The sequence below is a fragment of the Pristiophorus japonicus genome, chromosome 1 (genome assembly GCF_044704955.1).
Source record: "Pristiophorus japonicus isolate sPriJap1 chromosome 1, sPriJap1.hap1, whole genome shotgun sequence".
NCBI classification, from domain to species: Eukaryota; Metazoa; Chordata; class Chondrichthyes; family Pristiophoridae; genus Pristiophorus; species Pristiophorus japonicus.
In genome coordinates, this window is record NC_091977.1 from 96,677,636 (window position 1) to 96,704,587 (window position 26,952).

The window sequence follows — 26,952 nt, forward strand, 5'->3', positions numbered from 1 at the left end:
CTGCCTAATAAGACTAGAAATCACTGTATATTGTCAGCCACACGTGTGCATTTTTTTCCCTTTTGATCATCTCTGTTGCTATCTTCGAAACAATGGTGTCTGCAGGATTATGAAACTATAAGCCAGTTTTGAGTTAGTGTGCATGTATTTTTTATGAGGCATGGCATGATGACTGGTCATGAAAATGAGAAACAAGCATTTCACATATCCTTCACATATTCCACATGGGAGAACTTACAAATTTCTACTATCCACAGTTTACCAGTTTTCCAATATTTACCAGTACTTCCTCTTTTACTGGTCTAACCTGGTCTGTTGCATCACAAATTGGCCACTGCTATCTTAGAAGTAAGCAAACTGCTGATCCCAACTTGGCCCAAAGACATCTGCATTTTCTTTTAATTTATAAATTTTCTACAAATTTATAATTTCTTGGAATTTGCAGTGACCTCCTTTTCACTAGTCTGCCGATCACTAATCCCCTACTTTGTCTCATGTAGAATTAATCTTACTGCATTTTCTCACTAAGACTCCTGTTTAGATGTGCCTTTTTGCATATTGGATTTTTCCTGAACACATTGGGGTTGAAATGCCCCTTTCTGTAAGCGACAGGCACGAGTTGGTGCAGAATGGCCGCCATTTAAAAAATTGTCCTTCCTCAGGTTTGGAGCAGGAGGGGAACACTCCGCGTGTTGGCGTGCACGCGCCAACCCCTTACCGACTGGCAGGGACCCCTTCCCGAAATTGTCCCTCAGGAAATTGCCCCTTTCCCGGAATTGCCCCACGGGAGTGGCTGGTGCCGCCACCGGTCGGTGCCACTGACAGCTTTTGCTGTGACCCGGCCAAAACCCTCCCTGGTGGCCGATTGTTTGCCACTAAAGTGACTGCAGATTTTGCCCTCCCCTTTAACTGCACGCGCTGATGACTTCGAGCGTTAGCTACTCCACTCGCACTTCCGCCCCGCTAGTGATGGCGACTCCGCCCCACCCTCACTTCTGCCCCAATGATGAGGCCACTTCCGCCCCGCTCCAAAAAAAACCCGAAGTGCTGAATGTCTACAGTTTGGCCGCCCCATGCATTGGCGGCCGGAGCACTTCAAGAGCGGTAAAACATAGAAACATAGAAAATAGGTGCAGGCGTAGGCCATTCGGCCCTTCGAGCCTGCACCATCATTCAATAAGATCATGGCTGATCATTCTACTCAGTACTCATTTCCTGCTTTCTCTCCATACTCCTTGATCCCTTTAGCCGTAAGGACCACATCTAATTCCCTCCCAACGCCACACAAGTGCCAGGCAATGACTATCTAAAATAATCGAGAGTCTGACCATCGCCCCTTGACATTCAACGGCATTACTATCACTGAATACTCCACCATCAACATCCTGGGGGTCACCATTGACCAAAAACTTAACTGGACCAGCCACACAAACACTGTGGCAACAAGAGCAGGCCAGAGGCCGGGCACTCCGCAGTGAGTGCCCCACCTCATGACTCGCCAAAGCCTTTCCACCATCTACAAGACACAAGTCAGGAGCGCGACGGAACACCCTCCACCCGCCCGGATGAGTGCAGCTCCAACAACACTCAAGAAACTCAGCACCATCCAGGACAAAGTAGCCCGCCCGATCGGCACCCCATCCACCACCCCAAACACTCACCCCGTCCATCACCGACACACCGTGGCTGCAGTGTGCACCATCTACAAGATGCGCTGCAGCCGTCTTGGTTAATCCTTGCCACTGGACCAAGACCTAGCTCTGTCAAGCCCGTGCGGTAGCTGGTGTACAACGGCCACCACACATTAAAAAATCCACGCACAGGCACCTTCCACCCTTTAACATGTAACTTAGGACCTGAAATATTAGGTCCTTCATTGAAACACCTGTGAACTCATCCCTTTTTGGCGTGGAAGCAAGTTATCCTCGATTCAAGGGACTGCCTATGATGATGTTGAAGATGATGCACTGCAGCAACTCACCAAGGATTGTTCGGCAGCACCTCCCAAACCCACAACCCCTACCACCAGGAAGGACAACACCAGCAGGCGCATGGGAACACCACCACCCCCACGGTAAATGCGACTTGTTTCAGGTGGTTGGCAATTTTGGCCCCATTTTCTCTTGCCAAATTAAGTAGGCAAATATGGCAATTTATATACACTAAAAAATGCAGAAGTTGGATCTATACCTTGGCTCTGTTAAATTACTTAATGCAAAGAATCATGAATCAGTTGCACATAAATTCATATATTTTTTAATGGATTCTCAAAAATGTACTTTCACGTATATATTTTATGAAGCTATGGTGTATATAGGTGTACATTCATATGTATGAATATGACTGTGAACGGGTGATGTCAGAAAGCACTTCATCACACAAAGGGTAGTAGAAATCTTGAACTCTCTTCCCCAAAAGGCTGAGGATGCTAGGTCAATTGAAATTTTCAAAACTGAGATTGATAGATTTTTGTTAGATGAGGGTAGTAAGGGATATGGATCAAAGCGGGTAAATGGAGTTAAGATACAGATCAGCCATGATCTAATTGGATGGCAGAACAGGCTTGAGGGGCCAAATAGCCTACTCCTGTTCATATGTTCCTTAATGAAGTTATATTTAAGTGTAGATTTTTAATAATATATAGGTGTTGTGAAGCCTGGATATGTTTTGCTTAAATGGTGTGCATGGGAGGAATGCACTGACACATCCAAGTTCCTAGGCATAACTTTCTTCACACGTGTAGCAGTGCAGGTCAGGGGTTGAAATAGTTTGTTTTGGTTTTGGTTTCTGGGAGCTAGTTAGGCCTGGGAATGGTGAAGGCGGCCTGACTGCTCATGGTCATGTTAGTTGGGGTACTTATCCTTCGTGATCAGTGTTGCTGTGATAGGGGAGCAAGTTTTCATTTTAGTGTTGAGTGTGTCCAAGTACAGGCCCCAGACTACTTGCCAAGCAGAGGCCGAGCATCATTCGCTCTGATTGGTGTATGTCCCATATTTGTTGTGGGGAGGGCTGTGCTTCACCACAGAGGAGGGTTGCACCTTCTCACAGCAAGCTGTCAGAGTTGCACTAGTTTGCTCATTGTAGCGTAGCCTTTCCTCTTCAATGGTCAAGCAGTAAGCACTACGCTAGGTCATCTGGGATTGTGAGAAATTCTAGTCACACTGGCTGGCTGCGGGGGCATGAGTAGAATATGTGGAGGAAGGTGCCCTTCTGGCTGTAGCCCCTTCTGGTTTGTAAAATGTGTGCGGGGTGTGGTACTTGTAATGTATTATTATTGAATTGCTCTTCTTGTATTTTGCTTCAGGTGAGCCTTCTTTACTCCTCCTTCAGTTGGCCTAGTTTTTCAGTTCCAGTCTTCCCTCAGGTTTTCTGTCCATCCTTGGTCATAGAAGTGAGCACAGTGCACAGAATGGAGATGCGTCAGCTGGAGGCTGTTGGGAAGTGGAGTAAAATGTCCATGGGGTTGTCATATATTTAAGTCGGCTAAGTATTCCACAGTTCAGTGCTTCATCTGAAGACAGCAATATTACTCATGCTGGAGAGGTGAAATGTGGCAGAAAACGGGGGGAAGGATATGGTACATCTGGCCTAATAGGATGATCCCTTTCTCTTACTAGGCCTTGAATCCTCCTGTGTGTTTCCCTATCTCTGCAACCTCCTACAACCCTCCAAGAACTCTGCATTCCTCCAACACTGGCCTCTTGTGCAACCCCCACTTCCTTTGCCTCACTATTGAAGGCCATTCCTTCAGCCGTCTAGGCTTTAAGCTCTGTAATTCACTCTCTCTCTCTCCTGCTTTAAGACTTTCCTTAAAACCTACCTATTTGACCAAGCTTTTAGTCACCTGTCCTAATATCTCCTTCTTTGGCTTGGTGTCAGTTTTTGTTTGCTTACGCTCCTGTGAAGCACCTTGGGATATTTTGCTATGTTAAAGGCACTACATAAATGCAAGTTGTTGTTGTTTTGGTGAAATGCTCCTTAAATCCATTGCAAGAGCCAATCAAACATGTGGGAAAAATCAAAAAAGTATAGTGCAAGGGAAAACAATATTCAGGGAAGTATAAAAATTATTCATACCCATGTACTGACTCAGTGTGGTCTATGGGGAACAAGAATATCTCTTAAAACTTGTATGTAAAGAATTGTTCCCCCAATTCTGAGAAATGTGTAGTTTTTCCACAACTTTGTCATATCTTCATTTACACTGAAAAAATGTGTGACTTGTAGAATTATATTTCAAATGCCAACAGACATATGATAGACCAATTGAAAAATCCATGCAAGTACACGGAAATGTTTCATGCTGGTAAAGTCTGTGACCGATTTGGATCAACATGCAGCAAAATTATCTAGGGAGTTCCCCGTGTCGACAGGAAGAAGCTGACGTGATAGGAAGTTCTCAAGCAACTGGTATAATTAACTATATATATAATCAACAGAGCACTTGCATCATTTGCCATGGAAGATGTAGGTTCCCTCCTGTACTACCCCACGTGGCAAGTTCCTAATTCCACAGGATGGGAAAGGTGCAGAATGAGTCATCCAAGCTATTCTCACATAGCACCAAATAAGGAGCAGTTAAAGAACAAAGGAATTTGTACTTATATGGCTCCTTATCATACTTCAGAACACCCTGAAGCACTTTATAAGCAGTAGATTTTTTTTGGAAGCCATGCCTTTGTAGACATACACAACAGTTCATTTGCACACAGCAAGGTCCCACAAACAGCAAATGAATAAACAAATAATCTGTTTTTGGTGGTGGTGTGGCTGACGGAAGAATATTGGCTTGATAAAAAGGCACCTTCAGCAATTCAGCACTCCCTCCCATGGCAATATTATGTTGAGGTGCCAGCCGAGATTATGTGCTCAAGTCCATAGTGCATAGTGAACCTTCTGACTCAGAGCTTTTCGTCAAAGAATTCTGACAAAAGATCATCAACTTGAAACGTTAATCGTTATATTTCTCTCTGTACAGAAGCTGTTTGACCTGTTCAGTGTTTCCAGAATTTTCTGATTTTATCACCTTTTAGAAGTGATTTGCAGGTATCTACTTCGGTTCAGTGGCGTCAGTTGCTCCCTTAAGTAGTCTGATTGCCTGTTTATTTTCTGAAGGAAGTTGACCCCCACTGCTCTGTATCCACTCATGTAGTACTGGGAGTATAACAGTGATCTGGACCCAATCTCTATTCCTTAAACACATGTGCTGCTTTAATCTCTACGTAGGTAGGCTGAATCAATACTATGAGGCATAATTTGGTTTAGTTTCTAAACTGCTTTATTCCACAGTAGTCAAAACATGCAGTTCTCTGAGTATGCTGGAAGTCACTTGGTACAATCAGTTCAACATACCATTACAAAAGTGAGCAGGGTGATTACTTAACATAGAAAGAGAGTTGCTCTGCTATCTGTCCTGCCTTTCTGCTGCTTTCCTACTTTTGTATTCCTCCTGCTACCTTAGCTGATTCACTTCAGGTGCCCATGTTGATTCTGAAAATGCCTCTGTTCAAAGATAATTGAAAAACTATGGTAGATGGAATTCAATGTAGGGAAGTGTGAGGTCATCACTTTGGATCTCAGAAGACAAATTGGAATATTTTCTAAATGGTGAGGGACGAGGAGCTGTGGCAGAGTAAAATATCCACAAACACAAATGACTAAAAGCTTCTGCACATGTATAAAACGTAATCAAAAAGGCTAATGAAATGTTGGTTATTTCTCAAAGGTGTTGGAATTCAAAAGTGAGGAAGTGATGTCTCCATTGTATAGAGCCTTGGTCAGACCTCAACTGGGATACTGCATTCAGTTTTGGGCACCAAACCTCAGAAAATGTTTATTGGCGTAGGTTCCACAGAATGATACCAAGGCGTAAAAGAGTTAAATTGTGAGGATATTTTGCATAAACTTGGCTTGTATTCCCTTGAGTTTAGAAAGTTATGGGGTGATCTAATCAAAGTGTTTAGAATGATTCAGTAGGCTAGAGAAAGATAAACTATTTCCTCTGATGGGGAATCCAGAACAAGAAGGTAAAATAAAATTAGAGCTAGGGCACTCAGGAGTGAAATCCGAAAGCACTTTTTCATACAAAGACTGGTGGAAATCTGGAACTCGATGTCCCAAGAGGCTGTGGATGTGGGACAATTTACATTTTTAGAATCGAGATCAATAGATTTTTGTAATAAGGGGATATGGAGCAAAGGCAAGTAAAAAGATTCGGGCTTCAGATCAGCCATGATCTAACTGAATGGCAAAACAGGCTCAAGGAATTGAATGGCCTACTCTTGTTCATGTGGAAATAAGATCGGCACTCAGACCTGACTCTTTCAGGTGTTATTTAAATGGATCAAGGATGTAGAACAGTCTGTCCAACTTCACCCTCATTAAATGGAGTTGCTCATTAGTGCACAAGGTCTCAAACTCCCCTTCGGGTATCTCTGTCTCACAACTTACACCATATCTCGGATATTTCCTACATTCTATTCCGCTCCACACGGAAGGATTTCCTCTATTCCTTGTTGCTGCACATTCCCCACATCTTCATAAGAACTTAAGAAATAGGAACAGGAGTAGGCCATACGGCCCCTCAAGCCTGCTCCGCTATTCAATAAGATGATAGCTGATCTGATCATGGACTCAGCTCCATTTCCCCGCCCGCTCCCCATAACTCCTTATCCCTTTATCGTTTAAGAAACTATTTCTCTCTTAAATTTATTCAATGTCCCAGCTTCCATAGCTCTCTGAGGCAGCGAATTCCACAGATTTACAACCCTCTGAGAGAAGAAATGTCTCCTCATCTCAGTTTTAAATGGGTGGCTCCTTATTTTAAGATCATGCCCTCTAGTTCTAGCCTCTCCCATCAGTGGAAACATCCTCTCTGCATCCACCTTGTCAAGCCCCCTCATAATCTTATATGTTTCAATAAGATCGCCTCTCATTCATCTGAATTCCAATGAGTAGAGGCCCAACCTACTTAACCTTTCCTCACGTCAACCCCCTCATCCCCGGAATCAACCTAGTGAACCTTCTCCAAACTGCCTCCAAAGCAAGTATATCCTTTCGTAAATATGGAAACCAAAACTGCACGCAGTATTCCAGGTGTGGCCTCACCAATACCTTATATAGCTGTAGTAAGACTTCCCTGCTTTTATACTCCATCCCCTTTGCAATAAAGGCCAAGATACCATTGGCCTTCCTGATCACTTGCTGTACCTTCATACTATCCTGTTGTGTTTCATGCACAAGTACCCCCAGATCCCGCTGTACTGCGGCACTTTGCAATCTTTCTCTATTTAAATAATAACTTGCTCTTTGATTTTTTTTCTGCCAAAGTGCATGACCTCACACTTTTCAACATTATACTCCATCTGCCAAATCTTTGGCCATTCACTTAGCCTGTTTATGTCCTTTTGCAGATTTTTTGTGTCCTCCTCACACATTGCTTTTCCTCCCATCTTTGTATCGTCAGCAAACTTGGCTACGTTACACTCAGTCCCTTCTTCCAAGTCATTAATATAAATTGGAAATAGTTGGGATCCCAGCACTGATCCTGCTGGGACCCCAACTAGTTACTAGTTGCCAACCAGAGAATGAACCATTTATCACGACGCTCTGTTCTCTGTTAGTTAGCCAATCCTCTATCCATGCTAATATATTATCACCAACCCTGTGAACTTTTATCTTGTGCAGTAACCTTTTATGTGGCACCTTATCGAATGCCTTCTGGAAGTCCAAATACACCACATCCACTGGTTCCCCTCTATCCACTCTGTTCGTTACATCTATCAGAATATCTCCTAGCAGAGCATTTTACTATATAATCTACCAAAATTCCCTAGATTCTGGAGAGGTCCCAGTGAATTGGAAAACCGCAAATGTAACGCTCCTATTTAAAAAAGAAGGCAAATAGAAAGCAGGAAACTATAGACCAGTTAGCCTAACATCTGTCGTTGGGAAAATGCTGGAGTCCATTATTAAGGAAGCAGTAGCAGGACATTTGGAAAAGCATAATACAGTCAAGCACAGTCAGCATGGATTTATGAAAGGGAAATCATGTTTGACAAATTTGCTTTGAAGATGTAACGAGCAGGATGCATAATGAGGAACCAGTGGATGTGGTTGTTTGGATTTCCAGAAGGCATTCGATATGGTGCAACATAAAAGGTTATTGCACAAGATAAAAGCTCACAGGATTGGCAGTAATATATTAGCATGGATAGCAGATTGGTTAACTAACAGAAATCAGAGAGTCGTGATGAATGGGTCTTTTTACAGTTGGCAAACTGTAACTAGTGGGGTGCCACAGGGATCGACTATTATTGACTTGGATGAAGGGACCGACTGTAATGTATCCAGGTTTGCTGATGATACAAAAATGGGTTGTTGTGAGTTCTGCGGAGGACACAAAGGGCCCGAAATTCAGTACCACTGAAAAGCTGATGCTCCCCCACCTTTTTGGGGCCATTAGCGCCAAAATAATTTCGTGGCTGGGCCACCCCATATTCAGCTACAAAAGTGAAAAAATGGGTTCCAGCACAACTGAACCCTTCCAAAGTGGATTATTCAGCGGTATGGCTGTTAATTTGAGCGTGATCACCACTGAGAAATTCAGCATGCAGGTAAGGGTTTCTAATGAGCCAGCTGCTCAAAAAGGCCAGAGTTTGCAGCAAGGCCCTGAGAGGGGAAAGAGTTTGGAAGGATGGCTGGTGTAAGAGGTGCAAGGAGAGCCAACAGGTTCACTGATATGGAGCTGGAGACACTGATGGACGGTGTGGAGAACAGAAGAAGAATACTGTTTCCTGACGTGGGGAGACCTGGCAAACCGCCAGTACATTATGTATGGAGGGAGATTGCAGCAGAGGTGTCAGGCACCTCCATATATGTGAGGATGCACCTTCCCAGGAGAGTGCTGGCCAGTCTGTACCCGGCCCTTCCAGGCCCAGAGGTCTTCTAGGGCAGCCTAGAGGGACAGCTGTAGGTCCCAGATAACAACCACAACAGCCTTCCCAGACCCATGATGCAGCCACAGGGTTCATAGTTAGGCATAGTGTTAGGGTAGTCACGCGTAACAGGTGTTATAGTGAGATGCACAGAGGTAAAAAATGATTACAGTATTATTATACAGGTGCAGCGTCGAGAATCCAGGACCGAGGCCATTCCGGATTGCGGGCTTTTCTGGACTTTCAATTGCCTTTCTGACGCCACGAATACGGAAACACCCGAGTGCAGGATCGGGTATTTCCGGATTTCGGAACGTCAGAAAGGCAGGGGGTGGTCCCCATCGAGAAACTGTTCGGGCCCCTGGCCCCGTCAGTGAGGTCGGCGGGCGAGGTCCCCCCTCCCCCCGGACCCCACTGAGGAGAAGGTGTTCAGGTGGGCCCCACCGTGGAGGGGATGTTCGGGCGGGCCCTGCCAAGGAGGAGGTGTTCGGGTGGGCCCCGCCATGGAGGAGATGTTCGGGCAGGCCCTGCTGAGGAGGAGGTGTTCGGGTGGGCCCCACCAAAGAGAAGGTGTTCAGGCGGGCCCCGCCGTGGAGGAGGTGTTCGGGCAGGCCCCGCTGAGGAGGAGGTATTCGGACGGGCCCCACTGTGGAGGAGGTGTTCGGGCGGGCCCCACCAAGGAGGATGTGTTCGGGCGGGCCCCGCCAAAGAGGAGGTGTTCGGGCAGGCCGGCGAAGAGGCCCCAAGATAAGGGCAGCGGTGGCGAGCGGGGCAAGGCAAGCGGCGGCGGGTGAGACGAGGCCCGAGGTCAGGCAGTGGTGGGACCCTGAGGTCAGCGGGTCTGGATTCCGGAACATTTTATGGATTCCAGACGACCCTGCCACCGATTGGTCCGGATTCCGGAATATTCTGGATTCAGGAACTCTGGATTTTCTATGCTGCACCTGTATTGTTCTTTATGTTCTCTTTTTGCAGCGATTTGGATAATTTGATAAATCTTTATTTTTGGCACATATATCTGGCCAGGTGTTTCATTTGGGAGGGAGTAATTCTGCATAAAGGCATTCATTGCGATGGCCATTGAAAGTGGGAGCTGAAGGGTCATGTGTGGATGGGATTAACTGAAGCGAGCTGCTGCACCTCCATTCCAGGGTTGCGATGGGGATGATGCCGCCTAGCTCTGGGGCTATGGGGATCCTCCTCCTCATCCTGCGCCTCCTCCTCCTCAGGTGGTACTGCTGGCTCGACCTCCAGCAGCTGTCCCCTCATGATGGCCGGGTTGTGTAGCATGCAGCAGACTACTTCGATTACAGAGACCCGTTGAGGAGAGTGCTACAAGGTGCCACCAGAGTGGTTCAGGCACCGGAATCTGTGCTTAAGGATGCCTATGCACTACTCGATGATGCACCTGGTGGCACAATGAGATTCATTGTAAGCATTCTCTCCACCGGTACGCTCGCGGCCTTCCGCGAGAGGTGGGCGCCGGAGGGACTGGAGTGCATCATCACCCCCGGCAACCAAATTTTAATTTGATTTTATGTTTTAAAGTTTAATTTGTTTTAATTGCCGGTGTTTTTAGTGTCCCCCTCCCCTTTTATAGGGGGCACTTGGAAAAAATTTGGATTTTTGTGCCCAAAAAAACCCCCCAAAAAAACAAAAAAATACAAAAACCCCCCCCCAAAAAAACACAAAAAAAGGACCTTGAAAATGTTTGGAGTGTCCCCCAGATCGGGGGTCACTTGACCTAATGTTTATTTGTCTCCATTAAAAGAGTTGTAAGCATTCTCATACATGCACAGTGGAGTGAGCAGCCAAGTGCACCCACCGAGATGCAAAGATGGAGCGGGATGTAGCTAAAAAGCGCGAGTGGGGCCCCAGTGTCTGCCCTCAGCTGGGAACTATTACCTGGGAGGGGAGAGTGAAGCACTGCCTCAAGTCTCTTACTCTCACTCTCTATACCTTGGATTTCTCACCATCTCTCCTAAAGGCGCTGCTCAGTGCCGAGCTTACGGCTCGCATCCCACCATAGGCAACTAGGCCCATACAGTAGAGTCTGGTCTCCAGTCATCTTGTATTCCCTTGTCACTGGGCTAAGACCTTGCTCTGCTAAGCCCGTATGGTAGCTGGTATGCAATGGCCACCCCACGTTAAAAGAACTTACGCAGAGGCATCTTCCACCCTTCAAAATGAAGTTCGGGACCTGGAACATCAGGACCCTCATGGACAATCCCAACAGTGACAGACTGGAACGTCGCACTGCTATCATTGCCCGGGAATTCAGACACTTCAACATTGACATCACCGCCCTAAGTGAGACCTGGTGGGCAGGGAAGGCCAGCGCAAAGAGCAAGGTGGTGGTTACACCTTCTTCACGAAAGGCAAACCAGAAGCAGAATGCCGCCTCCATGGAGTTGGCTTCGCCATCAAGAATGAACTGGTGGGCCGTCTCAGAGACTCCCCTTGTGGGATAAGCGAATGTCTCATGACTCTTCGGCTCACTAGCCTGGAACCAGTGCTGTACAATCATCAGCACATACGTCCCAACACTGGAGGCTACACATGAGACCAAAGAGGAATTCTACTCCAGCCTCGAACAATCCCTGTCCCGAGTCCCAACGGGCGACAAGCTGATCCTCCTTGGCGATTTCAACGCCAGAGTCGGAAAGGACACAGACCTCTAGGGAGGTGTGATCGGACGAGAGGGATTGGGAAAACCATCTCCAGCGGAACTCTCCTCCTGACAAAATGCCTAGAACATTGCTTTGTCATTACCAACACCTTGTTCCGTCAGAGAGACAAGTGCAAGGCATCATGGCAACACCCTCACTCCAAGCCCTGGCATCTGCTCGACTACATAGAAACACAGAAAATAGGTGCAGGAGTAGGCCATTCGGCTCTTCGAGCCTGCACCACCATTCAATATGATCATGGCTGATCATGCAACTTCAGTACCCGACTCCTGCTTTTTCTCCATACCGCTTGATCCCTTTAGCCGTAAGGGTCACATCTAACGAACATATCTAACGAACTGGCCTCAACAACTTTCTGTGGTAGAGAATTCCACAGGTTCACAATTCTCTGAGTGAAGAAGTTTCTCCTCACCTCGGTCCTAAATGGCTTACCCCTTATCCTCAGACTGTGACCCCTGGTTCTAGACTTCCCCAACATCGAGAACATTCTTCCTGCATCTAACCTGTCCAATCCCGTCAGAATTTTATGTGTTTCCATGAGATTCCCTGTCATTCTTCTAAATTCCAGTGAATATAAGCCTAGTCAATCCAGTTTTTCTTCATATGTCAGTCCTGCCATCCCGGGAATCAGTCTGATGAACCTTCGCTGCACTCCCTCAATAGCAAGAATGTCCTTCCACAGATTAGAAGACCAAAACTGTACACAATATTCAAGGTGTGGCCTCATCAAGACCCTGTACAACCTGCTCCTATACTCAAATCCTCTTGCTATGAAGGCCAACATGCCATTTGCCTTCTTCACCGCCTGCTGCACCTGCATGCCAACTTTCAATGACTGATGTACCATGACACCCACGTCTCGTTGCACCTCCCCTTTTCCTAATCTGTCACCATTCAGATAATATTCTGCCTTCCTCTTTTTGCCACCAAAGTGGATAACCTCACAATTATTCACATTATACTGCATCCGCCATGCATTTGCCCACTCACCTAACCTGTCCAAGTCACACTGCAGCCTCTTAGCGTCCTCCTCACAGCTCACACTGCCACCCAGCTTAGTGTCATCTGCAAACTTGGAGATATTACATTTAATTCCTTCGTCTAAATCATTAATGTATATTGTAAATATCTGAGGTCCCAGCACTGAACCTTGCGGTACACCACTGGTCACTGCCTGCCATTCTGAAAAGGACCCGTTTATTCCTACTCTTTGCTTCCTGTCTGCAAACCAGTTCTCTATCCATGTCAATACATTACCCCCAATACCATGTGCTTTAATTTTGCACACTAATCTTTTGTGTGGGACCTTGTCAAAAGCCTTTTGAAATTCCAAATACACCACATCCACTGCTTCTCCCTTGTCCACTCTACTAGTTATAACCTCAAAAAATTCTTGAAGATTTGTCAAGCATGATTTCCCTTTCATAAATCCATGCTGACTTGGACCGATTCTGTCACTGTTTTACAAATGCGCTGCTATTACATCTTTAATAATTGATTCCAGCATTTTCCCCACTACCGATGTCAGGCTAACCGGTCTCTAATTCCCTGTTTTCTCTGCCATCTTTTTCTCTGCCATTTCTTTTTAAAAGTGGGGTTACATTAGCTACCCTCCAATCCATAGGAACTGATCCAGAGTCTATAGAATGTTGGAAAATGATCACCAATGCATCCACTATTTCTCGGGCCACTTCCTTAAGTACTCTGGGATGCAGCCTATCAGGCCCTGGGGATTTATCGGCCTTGAATCCCATCAATTTCCCTTACACAATTTCCTGACTAATAAAGATTTCCTTCAGTTCCTCCTTCTCGCTAGACCCCCGGTCCCCTATTATTTTCGGGAGGTTATTCGTGTCTTCCTTAGTGAAGACAGAACCAAAGTATTTGTTCAATTGGTCTGCCATTTCCTTGTTCCCCATTATGGATTCACCTGATTCTGACTGCAAGGGACCTACATTAGTCTTCACTAATCTTTTTCTCTTCACATATCTATAGAAGCTTTTGTAGTCAGTTTTTATGTTCCCTGCAAGCTTACTCTCATACTCTATTTTCCGCCTCCTAATTAAACCCTTAGTCCTCCTCTGCTGAATTCTAAATTTCTCCCAGTCCTCAGGTTTGCTGCCCATTTATATGACTCTTCCTTGGATTTAACACTATCCCTAATTTCCCTTGTTAGCCACGGTTGAGCTACCTTCCCTTTTTATTTTTACGCCAGACAGGGCTGTACAATTGTTGTAGTTCATCCATGTGATCTTTAAATGTCGGCCATTGCCTATACACCGTCAGCCCTTTAAGTATCATTCTCCAGTCTATTCTAGCTAATTCACATCTCATACCATCAAAGTTACCTTTCTTTAAGTTCAGGACCCTAGTCTCTGAATTAACTGTGTCACTCTCCATCTTAATGAAGAATTCTACCATATTATGGTCACTCCTCCCCAAGAGGCCTCACACGACCAGATTGCCAATTAATCCTCTCTCATTACACCAGACCCAGTCTCGGATGGCCTGCTCAATTGTTGGTTCCTCGACATATTGGTCTCGAAAACCATCCCTTATACAATCCAGGAAATCCTCCTCCACAGTACTGCTACCAGTTTGGTAAGCCCAATCAATATGTTGATTAAAGTCACCCATGATAACTGCTGTATCCTTATTGCACGTGTCCCTAATTTCCTATTTGATTCCATCCCCAACCTTCCTTACTATTGCGTTAATCTCCTCTTTAACCAATAACACTACCCCACCTCCTTTTCCTTCCTGTCTATCCTTCCGGAATATTGAATACCCCTGGATGTTGAGTTCCCAGCCTTGGTTATCCTGGAGCCATGTCTCCGTAATCCCAATTACATCACATCCGTTAACAGCTATCTGCACAGTTAATTCATCCACCTTATTATATCATCATCCGAGCGAGCGACCGCAAGGATATGCACATCACGCGCGTCTTGACAGGAGCCGACGACTGCTGGACGGACTATCGCCTAATCCACTCTGTCATTAACATCAATATAGCCTCAAAACAGTGACGGCAACAGAAATAATGCTGCTGAAAAATCAACGCATAGGCACTCAAAGACCCTGATAAGAAAGCCCTATTCTGCCAGCGCCTCACTGCTAGCCTGGCGACCCTCGATAACCCAGATACGCAGAGTGCCCACAGCACTTGGTCTGCCCTCAGGCCTCTATAATCATCACCGGCGAAGAGACGCTCGGTCACTCGACCAGGAGTGGTTTGACGAGAATGACCAGGAGATCCAGGAGCTAATTAGCCGCAAGCGCAAGGCATTTCTGAATTTAAAACAGCAGTCCAACACAAGAGCAAGAAAGCAGCTCGACAGACGGCTGAAGGCCGAGGTCCAACCAAAAACCCGCGACCTAAAAAACAGATGGTGGGTGGAGAAAGCACAGGAGATCCAGCAGTTAGCCAACAACCACGACGTGTGAGGATTCTTCAGCGCAGTCAAGACCACCTACGGCCCAAGCACCTAAGGCCCCACCCCACTGCTGGCCAAGAATGGTGAGGTACTCATCAAGGACAGAGAGGCAGTCAGTGCCCGCTGGAAGGAGCATTTAGAAGATCTCCTTAAACAAGACTCTGTCTTCGACGCGAGTGTCCTCGACTCCATCCCACAGCATGCTACCCACCACCATCCCAGTACAACCCCAGCCTGGCACGAGGTAGAAAAGACCATCCGTCAGCTGAGGAATGACAAGGCAACAGCAGCAGATGGAATTCCCGCCGAAGCTTTAAAGCATGACTGAGAAGCACTATTGGCACAAATACATGAATAATTTCTCTTATCTGGAAGGGGGAGAGCATGGAGATCTCCGGGACGTCGTAATCGTGACCATCTTCAAAAAAGGGGACAAGTCCGACTGCGGTAACTATAGAGGAATCTCCCTGCTGTCGGCCACAGGGAAAGTCATCGCAAGAATCCTTCTCAATCGTCTTCTCCCTGTGGCTGATGAGCTCCTCCCAGCGCCGCAAGGCAGATTCCGTCCTCTAAGGGGTACAGCGGGACCTGTGGGTCCTGGTGCATGATACACAAAAGGTTAGTATGCAGGTACAGCAAGTGATCAGGAAGGCCAATGGAATCATGGCCTTTATTGCAAAGGGGATGGAGTATAAAAGCAGGGAAGTCTTGCTACAGTTATACAGGGTATTGGTGAGGCCACACCTGGAATACTGCATGCAGTTTTGGTTTCCATATTTAAGAAAGGATATACCTGCTTTGGAGGCAGTTCAGAGAAGGTTCACTTGGTTGATTCCGGAGATGAGGGGGTTGACTTATGAGGAAATGTTGAATGTGTTGGGCCTCTACTCATTGTAATTCAGAAGAATGAGAGGTGATCTTATCGAAATGTATAAGATTATTTGGGGGCTTGACAAGGTGGATGCAGAGAGGATGTTTCCACTGATAGGGGAGACTAGAACGAGGGGTCATAATCTTAGAATAAGGAGCCGCCCATTTAAAACTGAGATGAGGAGGAATTTCTTTTCTCAGAGCGTTGTAAATCTGTGGAATTCACTGCCTCAGAGAGCTGTGGAAGTTGGGTCATTGAATAAATTTAAGACAGAGATAGACAGTTTCTTAACCAATAAGGGAATAAGGGGTTATGGGGAGACGGCAGGGAAGTGGACCTGAATCCATGATCGGATCAGCCATGATCGTATTAAATGGCGGAGCAGGCTCGAAGGGCTGTATGGCCTACTCCTGCTCCTATTTCTTATGTTCTTATGTACAAGATCTTCACCTTGCGACAACTACAAGAGGAATGCAGGGAACAGCACCAACCCTTGTACATGGCCTTCTTTGACCTCACAAAGGTCTGTAACATTGTCATCCGTGAGGGATTATGCAGCGTCCTCTTCCATTTCGTCTGCCCTCAAAAGTTTGTCATCATCCTCTGTCTGCTCCACGATGACATGCAAGACGGGATCCTGACAAATGGATCCACCAAAGACCCAATCCACTTCCGGACTGGGATCAAGCAAGGCTGCATCATCGTACCAATGCTCTTTTCATTCTTCCTTACTGTAATGCTTCATCTCACCCTTAGCAAGCTCCCCACTTGACTGGAGCTAAATTATAGAACAAATAGGAATCTGCTCAACCTCCGCCGCCTCCAAGCTAGATCCAAGGTCGTCCCATCCTCTGTCATCGAACTACAGTACGCAGACGATGCTTGTGTCTGCACACAGTCGGAGGCTGAACTCCAAGCCATCATCAACATCTTCACTGAGGCGTACGAGAGCATGGGCCTTACGCTAAATATCCGTAAGTCAAAGGTCCTATACCAACATGACCCCACCACGCAGCACTGCCCCATGATTATCAAACTCCATGATGTGGCCTTCGACAACGTGGACCATTTACCATACCTCGGGAGCCTACTGTCAACAAGAATAGACATTGACGACGAGGTGCAACACCGCCTTCAGTGTGCCAGCGCAACCTTTGGTCGCCTGAGGAAGAGAGTGTTTGAAGACCAGGACCTTAAATCTGGCACCAAGCTTATGGTCTACAGGGCAGTAGTGATACACGCCCTCCTTTATGGCACAGAGATGTGGACTATATACAGCAGACATCTCAAAATGCTGGCGAAGCACCACCAGCGCTGCCTCCGCAAGATCCTGCAAATCCATTGGCAGGATAGATGCACCAACGTCAGTGTTCTTGCTTAGGCCAACATCCCCAGCATCGAAGCATTGACCACGCTCGATCAGCTCTGTTGGGCAAGCCACATCATTCGCATGCCCGACACGAGACTCCCAAAGCAAGCGCTCTATGTGGATCTTCGACAGATGGGCAGAGGAAACGCTTCAAGGACACCCTCAAAGCCTCCTTGATAAAGTACAACATCCCCACCGACAACTGGGAATCCCTGGCCCATGGCCGCCCAAAGTGGAGGAAGAGCATCTGGAAAGGCGCTGAGCACCTCGAGTCCCATCGCCGAGAACAAGCAGAAACCAAGCATAGTCAGCGGAAGGAGCGTGCATCAACCCAGGCTCCCCACCCACCCTTTCCGTCAACCACTGTCTGCCCCACCTGTGACAGAGACTGTAGGTCCTGCATTGGACTCTCCAGTCACCTGAGAACTCACTTTTAGTGTGGAAGCAAGTTATCCTCGACTCCGAGAGACTGCCTAAGATGATGATGTTGATTGTCCCCAAGCAGCCAACCCCAATTCTGATTCGGGCCGGTGAAGACGGCGGGCACACTGGTCTGGCACAGAATGAACGAATCATGGCTGCTGTCTCCCTTGCCCGCTGCCTCTGTATGGTGCTGACGGCGACACCTTCTCCTGTGGCCGCCCTGTGTCTGGTGTACCAGGTGTCGCCTTCCCAACACTGATCCCATCCTCAGGGTGCACCCTGCCAAGCAGGTCTCTGGAGCCCAGAATGACACCTACAGGCCTCCACTAAAGAGTCAGACCTGAAAGTCCTCCAAAAGTCTCTCAAAACCTCTGAGCAGCACTCAGCAGGTTCAATGGAAACAAAAAAAAAATCCACTCCATCATTATATGTGCAACTACCAGGATAGTAGAAGTCGAAGTGGATGGACATTAGGAATTGTTTGTTTCGAAAGAATTTAGGCTACCCTCTCCCTCATTCTATTCGTGATGATCTTAAATTTATGTTTACAATAAATGACTCACTGACCAGTGGAAGTATTTCTTTCCTAGTTTACTTTATCAAAACTCTTCATGAGTTTTTAGACCTCTATCCAATCTCCTCATAACCTTCTTTGTTCCAATGAACAAAGTTCCAATTTATTTACACTATTTTCATGGTTAAAGTCTCTCATCCCTGGTACTATCTTATTGAGAAACGAAAACGAAAAAATGGACCCAATCCCGGGAAGATGCCAGCATTGTCGCATTTGAGAACCGACTGAAAAATGGCCCAGGTGACAGAGTAGGGTTTAAATGTTTTTGAAATAAATAAAAAGGTTTGAGAATGTATTAGTTGGCAATCGGGAAAAATCCTACCTTTTTGATGCTCAATATTGCTGGCGTGGCTACTTTTCAGCAGCCCGCACGTTGCTAAGGTCACCGCTGCACAACTACCTTTACTGCGGCTTCAGCCCGCCATTTCCTGTGGAAGTGCTCACCCCTGGAAGGCCCCCCCCCCCCCCCCAAGGCTGAATATGGCTCGGGAAGGATAAAACAACCAAACAGCGGCCATTCGATTTTTTTGATTGGCCGCCCAAACAACAACGGTAACTGTCCCTTCAGGGATGGTGTATTTCGGCCCCATAAAATCTGCAAAGGGATATAGACAGGCTAAGTGAGTGGGCAAACATTTGGCAGATGGAGTATAATGTGGTAAAATGTGAGGTTATCCACTTTGGCAGGAAAAATAAAAAAGCAAATTATTATTTAAATGGAGAGAAATTACAAAATGCAGCAGTACAGAGGGACCTGGGGGTCCTTGTGCATGAAACACAAAAAGTTAGGATGCAGGTACAGCAAGTAATCAGAAAGGCAAATGGAATGTTGGCCTTTATTGCAAGGGGGATGGAGTATACAAGCAGGGAAGTCCTGCTACAAGTGTACCGGCTATTGATGAGGCCACACCTAGAGTACTGCGTATAGTTTTGGTCTCCTTATTTAAGGAGGGATATACTTGCATTGGAGGCAGTTCAGAGAAGGTTCACGAGGTTGATTCCTGAGATGAAGGGGTTGACTTATGAAGAAAGGTTGATCAGGTTGGGCCTATACTTGTTGGAGTTTAGAAGAATGAGAGGTGATCTTATTGAAACATACAAGATACTGAGGGGGCTCGACAAGTTACAAGGTAGATGCAGAGAGGATGTTTCCCCTCGTGGGGGAATCTAGAATTAGGGAGCATAGTTTCAGAATAAGGGGTCGCCCATTTAGAACTGAGATGAGGAGGAATTTCTTCTCTCAGAGGGTCGTGAATCTGTGGAATTCTCTGCCCCAGAGAGCTGTGGAGGCTGGGTCATTGAATGTATTTAAGGTGGAGATAGACAGATTTTTGAGCGAAAGGGAGTGAAGGGTTATGGGGAGCGGGCAGGGAAGTGGAGTTGAGCCCAAGATCAGACCCGCCATGATCTTATTGAATGGCGGAGCAGGCTCAAGGGGCAAAATGGCCTACTCCTGCTCCAATGTTCTTGTGTTCTTAGTGTGGACAAGTATTCCCAGTGAAAATCTCTGCAGTTGGGATCTTTTCTGGCACCACTGGGAGTGTGACAGAAAGTGCTGCACAACATGAAGACATTGAATATTTATTGGAGCCACTTTATGATGGCCTGGGCACATGTTCATTCTGCAGCCAGGACAAAACTATGATTTCAAAATTTCCGTTTGGAGCCCCTCTTTCACTATTTGGTCACCTGGCGTGCAGCTCAAGAGGATCAGAGGACCTCCTGAAAGCTCTGCTCCTGGACCTGGAGAAGTTCATTGTATTGAGATGCAATATGTGTATGGTTTTCAGGGAGGGTCTCTTGGACTGTTTTCCCATGTTTTGCCCCAGGTGTTTGGCCAGGTGGCCACAGAATATGGCCACACAGTGTCCACTGGTTCACTGAAAGCGTTCTATGACCAGTGAATGCTGTAATGTACTGATTGTTTAATTGGGTTAAACTTCCAAATAATGATACAAACATTGTACTATGCATGCAATTTTAATTTGGAAGGGCATCTTTCTTTATTACTGGTACCTTCTTTCTCGGAGAGGGGAGGGTTAGTTTTAAAAGTCTTGGTAGCATTGGGTTTGCCTGATGCCACTCTAAACATGAAAGCGAACACATCAGAAGATAGCAGAGAAAATACCGAATCACCTATGGGCACATCCGACTATGGAAGTGACCCTGGTCCCAAATTTGGATGGGATTTGTAACTTTGGCTGTTGGTGCATGGGAATCTTGCGCCGTTGCACTTCCAGCAGCAGAGATGGGACCCTAGAATTTCTTATGTTTTCTTTGATGGTTACTGTCCACTTACAGCTTGTTTAATCTTTCTTAACTCTGTAGAACATGGCTTCAAGCGTGCCTCATTATTCCTATAAATGTTAAAGAATTGAAATTTCAGCTTTGGCAACTGTGGGCCTGATCTCTGCCCGCTGTCACCGCTTGATGTAAACTGTAGACAGTTTATCAATTTGCAAGTAATTTTGACAGTGACTTAGATACCAGAAACAAGGCATTTAGTAATTATCAATGAAGGTGACATCGTGCTGCAGAATATGATATACAATATACTCCAAACTTGGTGGTTTAATTACACTTATTTTTATTTATTCATATTCATAAAGAGGAACTGGGTATTGCTGAAAAACACAGAAGCATTATAAAATAAATTGCACTACATTCAAGGCCCCAGATACCACTATGGGAATATCTCTTCAAAAGAGAGTCATGCAGAGACTCATATTGCAGTGTAAAAAAAGGTTAGTACAGTCAGAGATGGCATTTCATGCATGACTCACGTCATTAAACCTTTGAACACAAAGAACTTGACACATTCAAGAATTAATTTTACTACATCGGAGTGTTTTTTTTGGCAGCATAAAATGCCGATCGGTGCTTCCATCCAGGTTTTTAAAGGTTTTGTTTATTAACATTTCATGACACTAATCTGCATTATACGGTTTATCGAGAGGTAGGCACCTCAAGGATCTCCGAATCTTACTGGTGGGACTTGTAATTTCTTCACAGTTAATCAGTGGTAAAAAATCGGGCAGGTTCTATAATGGGCGTGCGATCCGCCCTTTCAAGTTAGCACCCAGGCAGCAAAGTGGAAAATGACCCCCTTCTCCTCTGGCCAAGAAGTCAGAGAGCCCACCTGCTCACACACCTCTACCAATGGGATTTTTCAGGTGGTTGCCTCACTTCAAAAAAAGAAGACAACTCAAAAATAAACTTTTGGCTGCAAAATAGCCCAGAATAAAGACCACCATTTCAATTCAGTTTGTTTTTCTGTGAAATGTTGCTTTCCATTCATCCCCACCCGAACGTTCTCTCACTCGCTCCACCATTACTCAGTATGCATTGAATCCTCCATATGGATTTGGATGGATAGATTTAAAGCTGATAGATAAGCGAAAGCCGGGTAACAAATATGAAAAATGCACATAATTGCCAGCCATCTGCTTTTCGCATAGACATCAGTTTTTCCAGTTCTCAGTCATGCTGTTTGTGCCATGTCCTAGAAATAAGCTGTTTTCTCGGCTCCATGACAACCGAATAACTAAGAACCGGAAAAGCTGATGTCTGCACAAAAAGTAGAGGGTTGGCACCTATGCCGAAGATCTTAATTGCAATTTGACTTGTTCCTTCAATTTTCGCACTTTACTTCAGAACTTCAGTTCTTGCTAAGTGGATGCCCTCATTTTTTACACCGTACCTCGGGACCTATGTCCCAGCTTAGGCTTATGTTAATCCTGTACGCCCATCTTATATCCATACTTCACTTTTTGTGCAGACGTCAGCTATTCCTCACCCCCGCACAATCGGATCCCCCCCTCCGATCTGACACACCTAACCACCATCTGCCCGCCCCATCACGATCGGACCCCCTCCCTGCGATCAACCCCCTCCGTCAACTACCACCCCTCACTATCTGTCTGCTTCTCCCCCTCTGTTGTGACCGTACACCCCCTGCGATCGAATACTACCCTCCCCCTGCCATGTGCGATCGCATCCCCTGCGACCGCTTTCACACCACCGTCCCCCCGTCCCCCCCACAATCAGATCTCCCCACCCCGAACATCATCTGCGCCCCCTCCCGCCCTCCCCCACAGTCGGACCACCTACCCCCCTTCCCTTATGATCTCTCCCACCCTCCCAGTAGACCTACCTGCTCTCAGCTCAGCTGCAGCCTTGTGTCAATCAGGCTGGCTGTAGGAAGGAAACATACAGAAAAAAATTAAAAGACGTCCTGCAGCTAAAAATCGCCGGCATTCAGGAAACCTGTACTTCTGGGTTTCCCGTTCCTAACTTAATTCCCCAAGTGGAACGTGCTCCGAAGATAAGATCGGGGCCAGAGCTAATGTTTCAGTTTGGTGACTTTTCATCATTGCGATTGTATTTCTGTGCTGATATGTATATAAAAAAAGTTACTGTCATTTTAGTCACCAGAAAATCATGAGCAGTGCAAATCAGGAACACCAACTTCCTCACTCCTATCAGGCAAGACTCTGAGCTGGGAGCCTCAACTCAGAAAATGTATCTTTATACCCAGCTATCTAGTCTGAACACTTTTATAGGACATTGAAGGACTGGAAAAAACTCTGCAGCCCATCTGGCCAGCCACAAACACCCACTCGCTCAAATATCTGTCCAATTCGCTCTTAAATAATTCCACTGTCTGTCTCCACTGCCTCCTTGACTAGTCCATTCCATATATTCACCACTCTCTGCATAAAATAGTTAAATCTAAACAATTTGTGCACCTTTCCTCTCCTAAGCTTGAGACGTTGTCCTGTATTTCTAAAGTTGGTGGCAATCTCAAATTTTAGCAAACAGGTAGGCATGAATATAAAGCGGTATTCCGCTATACTTGCATGTACTTTTTCCATAAAATTAGTAAAGGCAGACATTTCATCCTAAAATATAAACAGGAAATACTAGAAATATATAGCATGTCTGTCGGTGTTTGTAAAGAAAAAAGAGAGGTTACTGTTTTGGATATACATCTGTCATCAGAACATCTTCTGACTAAGCTCATTGCAGCAATCCAGCACTGATTAGTTATACCTCCAGAGGGCCTGGCCATTTCCCTTTACTGAGAAGATAGACCTGCATAAGTGCACTATTCTGGAAAATGAAGATCTTCCACCTTGCTGCTCGTGTTGTCAAAAGGGCACTCTGTGGTAGTGCTGTATTATTTGTAGGTAAATATGAGTCATGGAAGGGACATGGAATTTCAGTTTCCTGCTAAGTGCTATTTTGCAAGTGGCCAAAAGTTAGTAAATAGTACAAACTTGTTTGTAGTATCATGAACTTAAAAACATTTCTGCAAATCCACAGTTTCAGTGATTACTGCTGATCAAGCACAACTCCATAGACTGTTCAAAGAGGTAGGAGATCAGATTTGTGCAGGTATGCATAAGTTCTATGTTTTATGTTGAGCTAAACAGTGACATGTAAAAATAGAAATAAGGAGTGTTTCCTGTGGATGGAGTATGTGAGAGAGATGAGACATTCTGCATATTACATGATCTGCTATTTAGTGATCCCACTGTTAACATTCTAAGACCAATTTCATATTAATATTCCATAATTTTTAGTGATGATTTGTACCTTAACAAGTAGTGCATGCTCTGTAGCATTCATCTGATTCATTTTAGACTACAGGTAACTAAGCCATTTGGTTCTATACTTGAAAAATACTAAATTCAGGTGCAGTGACGTACTCCTGTAAGAGTATTCATATAAGTTTACACCCCTGAGGGAAAGAGCTCTACTTGCCAAAATAAAAGCCATGGACGACTAAAGGGATAAGGGACAACATAAAACTAAAAGAAAAAGCATAAATGAATGCAAAAAATAGCACATATCCTGGTGAATGGAAGAGATACAAAGAACAGCAAAGGGTGACAAATCAGATAGTAAGAGCTATAGGGGAAAAAAAACTTGTAAAGGATATAAAAATCAACACAAAAATCTTTTATAAACATAAGAAATAGGAACAGGAATAGGCCATACGGCCCCTCGAGCCTTCTCCGCCATTCAATAAGATCATGGCTGATCCGATCATTGACTCAGCTCCACTTCCCCGCCCGCTCCCCATAACCCTTTATTCTCTTATCGTTTAAGAAACTGTCTATTTCTGTCTTAAATTTGTTCAATGTCCCAGCTTCCACAGCTCTGTGAGGCAGTGAATTCCACAGATTTACAACCCTCTGAGAGAAGAAATTTCTCCTCATCTCAGTTTTAAATGGGCAGCCCCTTATTCTAAGATCATGCCCCCTAGTTCTAGTCTCCCCCATCAGTGAAAACATCCTCTCTGCATCCACTTTATCAAGCCCCCTCATAATCTTATACGTTTCGATAAGATCACCTCTCATTCTTCTGAATTCCAGTGAGTAGAGGCCCAACCTCCTCAACCCCCTCATCTCCAGAATCAACCTAGTGAACTTTCTTTGAACTGCCTCCAAAGCAAGTATATCCTTTCGTAAATACGGAAACCAAAACTGCACACAGTATTCGAGGTGTGGCCTCACCAATACCCTGTATAGCTGCAGCAAGACTTCCCTGCTTTAATACTCCAACTCCTTTGCAATTAAGGCTAAGATTCCATTGGCCTTCCTGATCACTTGCTGTACCTGCATGCTATTCTTTTGTGTTTCATGCACAAGTACCCCCAGGTCCCACTGTACTGCAGCACTTTGCAATCTTTCTCCATTTAAATAATAATTTGCTCTTTGATTTTTTTCTGCCAAAGTGCATGACCTCACACTTTCCAACATTATACTCCATCTGCCAAATTTTTGCCCACTCACTTAGCCTGTCTATGTCCTTTTGCAGATTTTTTGTGTCCTCCTCACACATTGCTTTCCTCCCATCTTTGTATCGTCAGCAAACTTGGCTACGATACACTCAGTCCCTTCTTCCAAGTCGTTAATATAGATTGTAAATAGTTGGGGTCCCAGCACTGATCCCTGCGGCACCTCACTAGTTACTGATTGCCAACCAGAGAATGAACCATTTATCCTGACTCTCTGTTTTCTGTTAGTTAGTCAATCCTCTATCCATGCTAATATATTACCCCCAACCCCGTGAACTTTTATCTTGTGCAGTAACCTTTTATGTGGCACCATGCCAAATGCCTTCTGGAATTTTACAATTATATTTGGCAAAAGAGGGTGGTTAAGAGCCATGTGGGCCCCTTAAAAATTGATGATGATAATATTATAAATGAAAAAAAGGAAATGTCAGACATGTTAAATAATTACTTTGCATCAGTATTTACAGTAAAGGAGGAGAATAGCATACCGGACATCTCAATGAAACTAATATTGAATCAGGGATGAGGACTCACCATAATTAATGTAAGCAAATTAACAGTAATGAAGAAAATATATGGTACTAAAGAGTGACAAATCCCCAGGACCAGATGGTTTGCATCCCAGGGATTTAAAGGAAGTAGATGAGAACACTGCAGATGCCCTCACTATCATCTTCCAAAGTTCTCTCGATTCAGGAATCATTCTTTACATTGGAAAATTGCACATTTCACTCGGCTATTTAAAAAAGGTGAGAGAGGGAAACTGGGGAATTAAAGACCAGTTAGCCTAACATCTGTTGTCAGGAAATTACTCGAGTCTATAATTAAGGATAGAGTGACTGAACACGTTGAAAATTTTCAGCTGATCAGAGAGCCAGCATGGATTTGTAAAGGGTCGGTTATACCTGACGAACCTGATTCAATTTTTTGAAGAGGTGACTAAAGTAGTGAACAGAGGAATGTCTATGGATGTTATTTATATGGACTTTCAGAAGGCTTTTGATAAAGTCTTTCATAAGAGACTTAGCGAAAGTCAAAGCTCATGAAATTGAGGGCAAATTATTGACGTGGTTAGGAAATTGTCTGACCGGTAGGAAACAGAGAGTGGGGATAATGGGCAGGTACTCTAATCGGCAAGATGTGACTAGTGGCATCCCTTAGGGATCTGTATTGGGGCCAATGTTCCCTTTAAGCTGTATGGCTGCGCAACGCTCTGAAGGTCCCCGCAGCCGTTAAGCCGACTTTTAAATAGATAAACCATGCTTGCGCGGAAAGTTGAATGGTCCGCGCAGCCCCTTAAAGGTAACACGCGGGCCAAAAAGAATTACAGGGAACATTGCTTGGGGCCTCAACTATTTACTGTATTTATTAATGACTCAGATGGTGGGATAGAGAGCCTAATATCCAAGTTTGCTGATGACACAAAGATAGGCAGCATTGTAAGCAGTGTAGATGGAAGCATAAAATTGTAAGCAGATATTAATAGATTAAATGAATGGGCAAAACTATGGCAAATGGATTTCAATATAGCCAAGTTTAAGGTCATCCATTTTGGAACTAAAAAGGATAGATCAAAGTACTTTCTAAATGTTGAAAAGCTAGAAGCAGTGGAGATCCAAAGAGATTTAGGGGTTCATGTACATAGATCATTAAAATGTCATGACAGGTACAGAAAATAATCAAAAACACTAATGGAATGCTGGCCTTTATATCTAGAGGGCTAGAATACAAGAGGTTAAAAGTCAGCTGCAGCTGTACAAAGCCCTGGTCAGACCACACCTGGAGCACTGTGTTCAGTTCTGGGCACCACACCTTAGGAAGACTATATTGGCCTTGAAGGGAGTACA

At 45.2% G+C, this 26,952-nt stretch overlaps 1 protein-coding gene across 6 annotated transcripts in view; it reads left to right on the forward strand.

Moving 5' to 3' along the window:
* Window positions 1–26,952, forward strand: part of LOC139264746 (guanine nucleotide-binding protein G(I)/G(S)/G(O) subunit gamma-7) — a 446,997-nt gene that overhangs the window by 356,365 nt on the left and 63,680 nt on the right. For 2 of the 6 annotated variants that reach the window (XM_070881795.1, XM_070881835.1), the window contains one exon: window positions 23,626–23,697. The exons of 3 other annotated variants lie outside the window; for them this stretch is intronic. The gene's annotated coding sequence lies outside the window, so the exon portion shown is untranslated. The remainder of the gene's footprint in view (window positions 1–23,625; window positions 23,698–26,952) is intronic. One more of the 6 variants, XM_070881804.1, reaches the window with a different exon arrangement.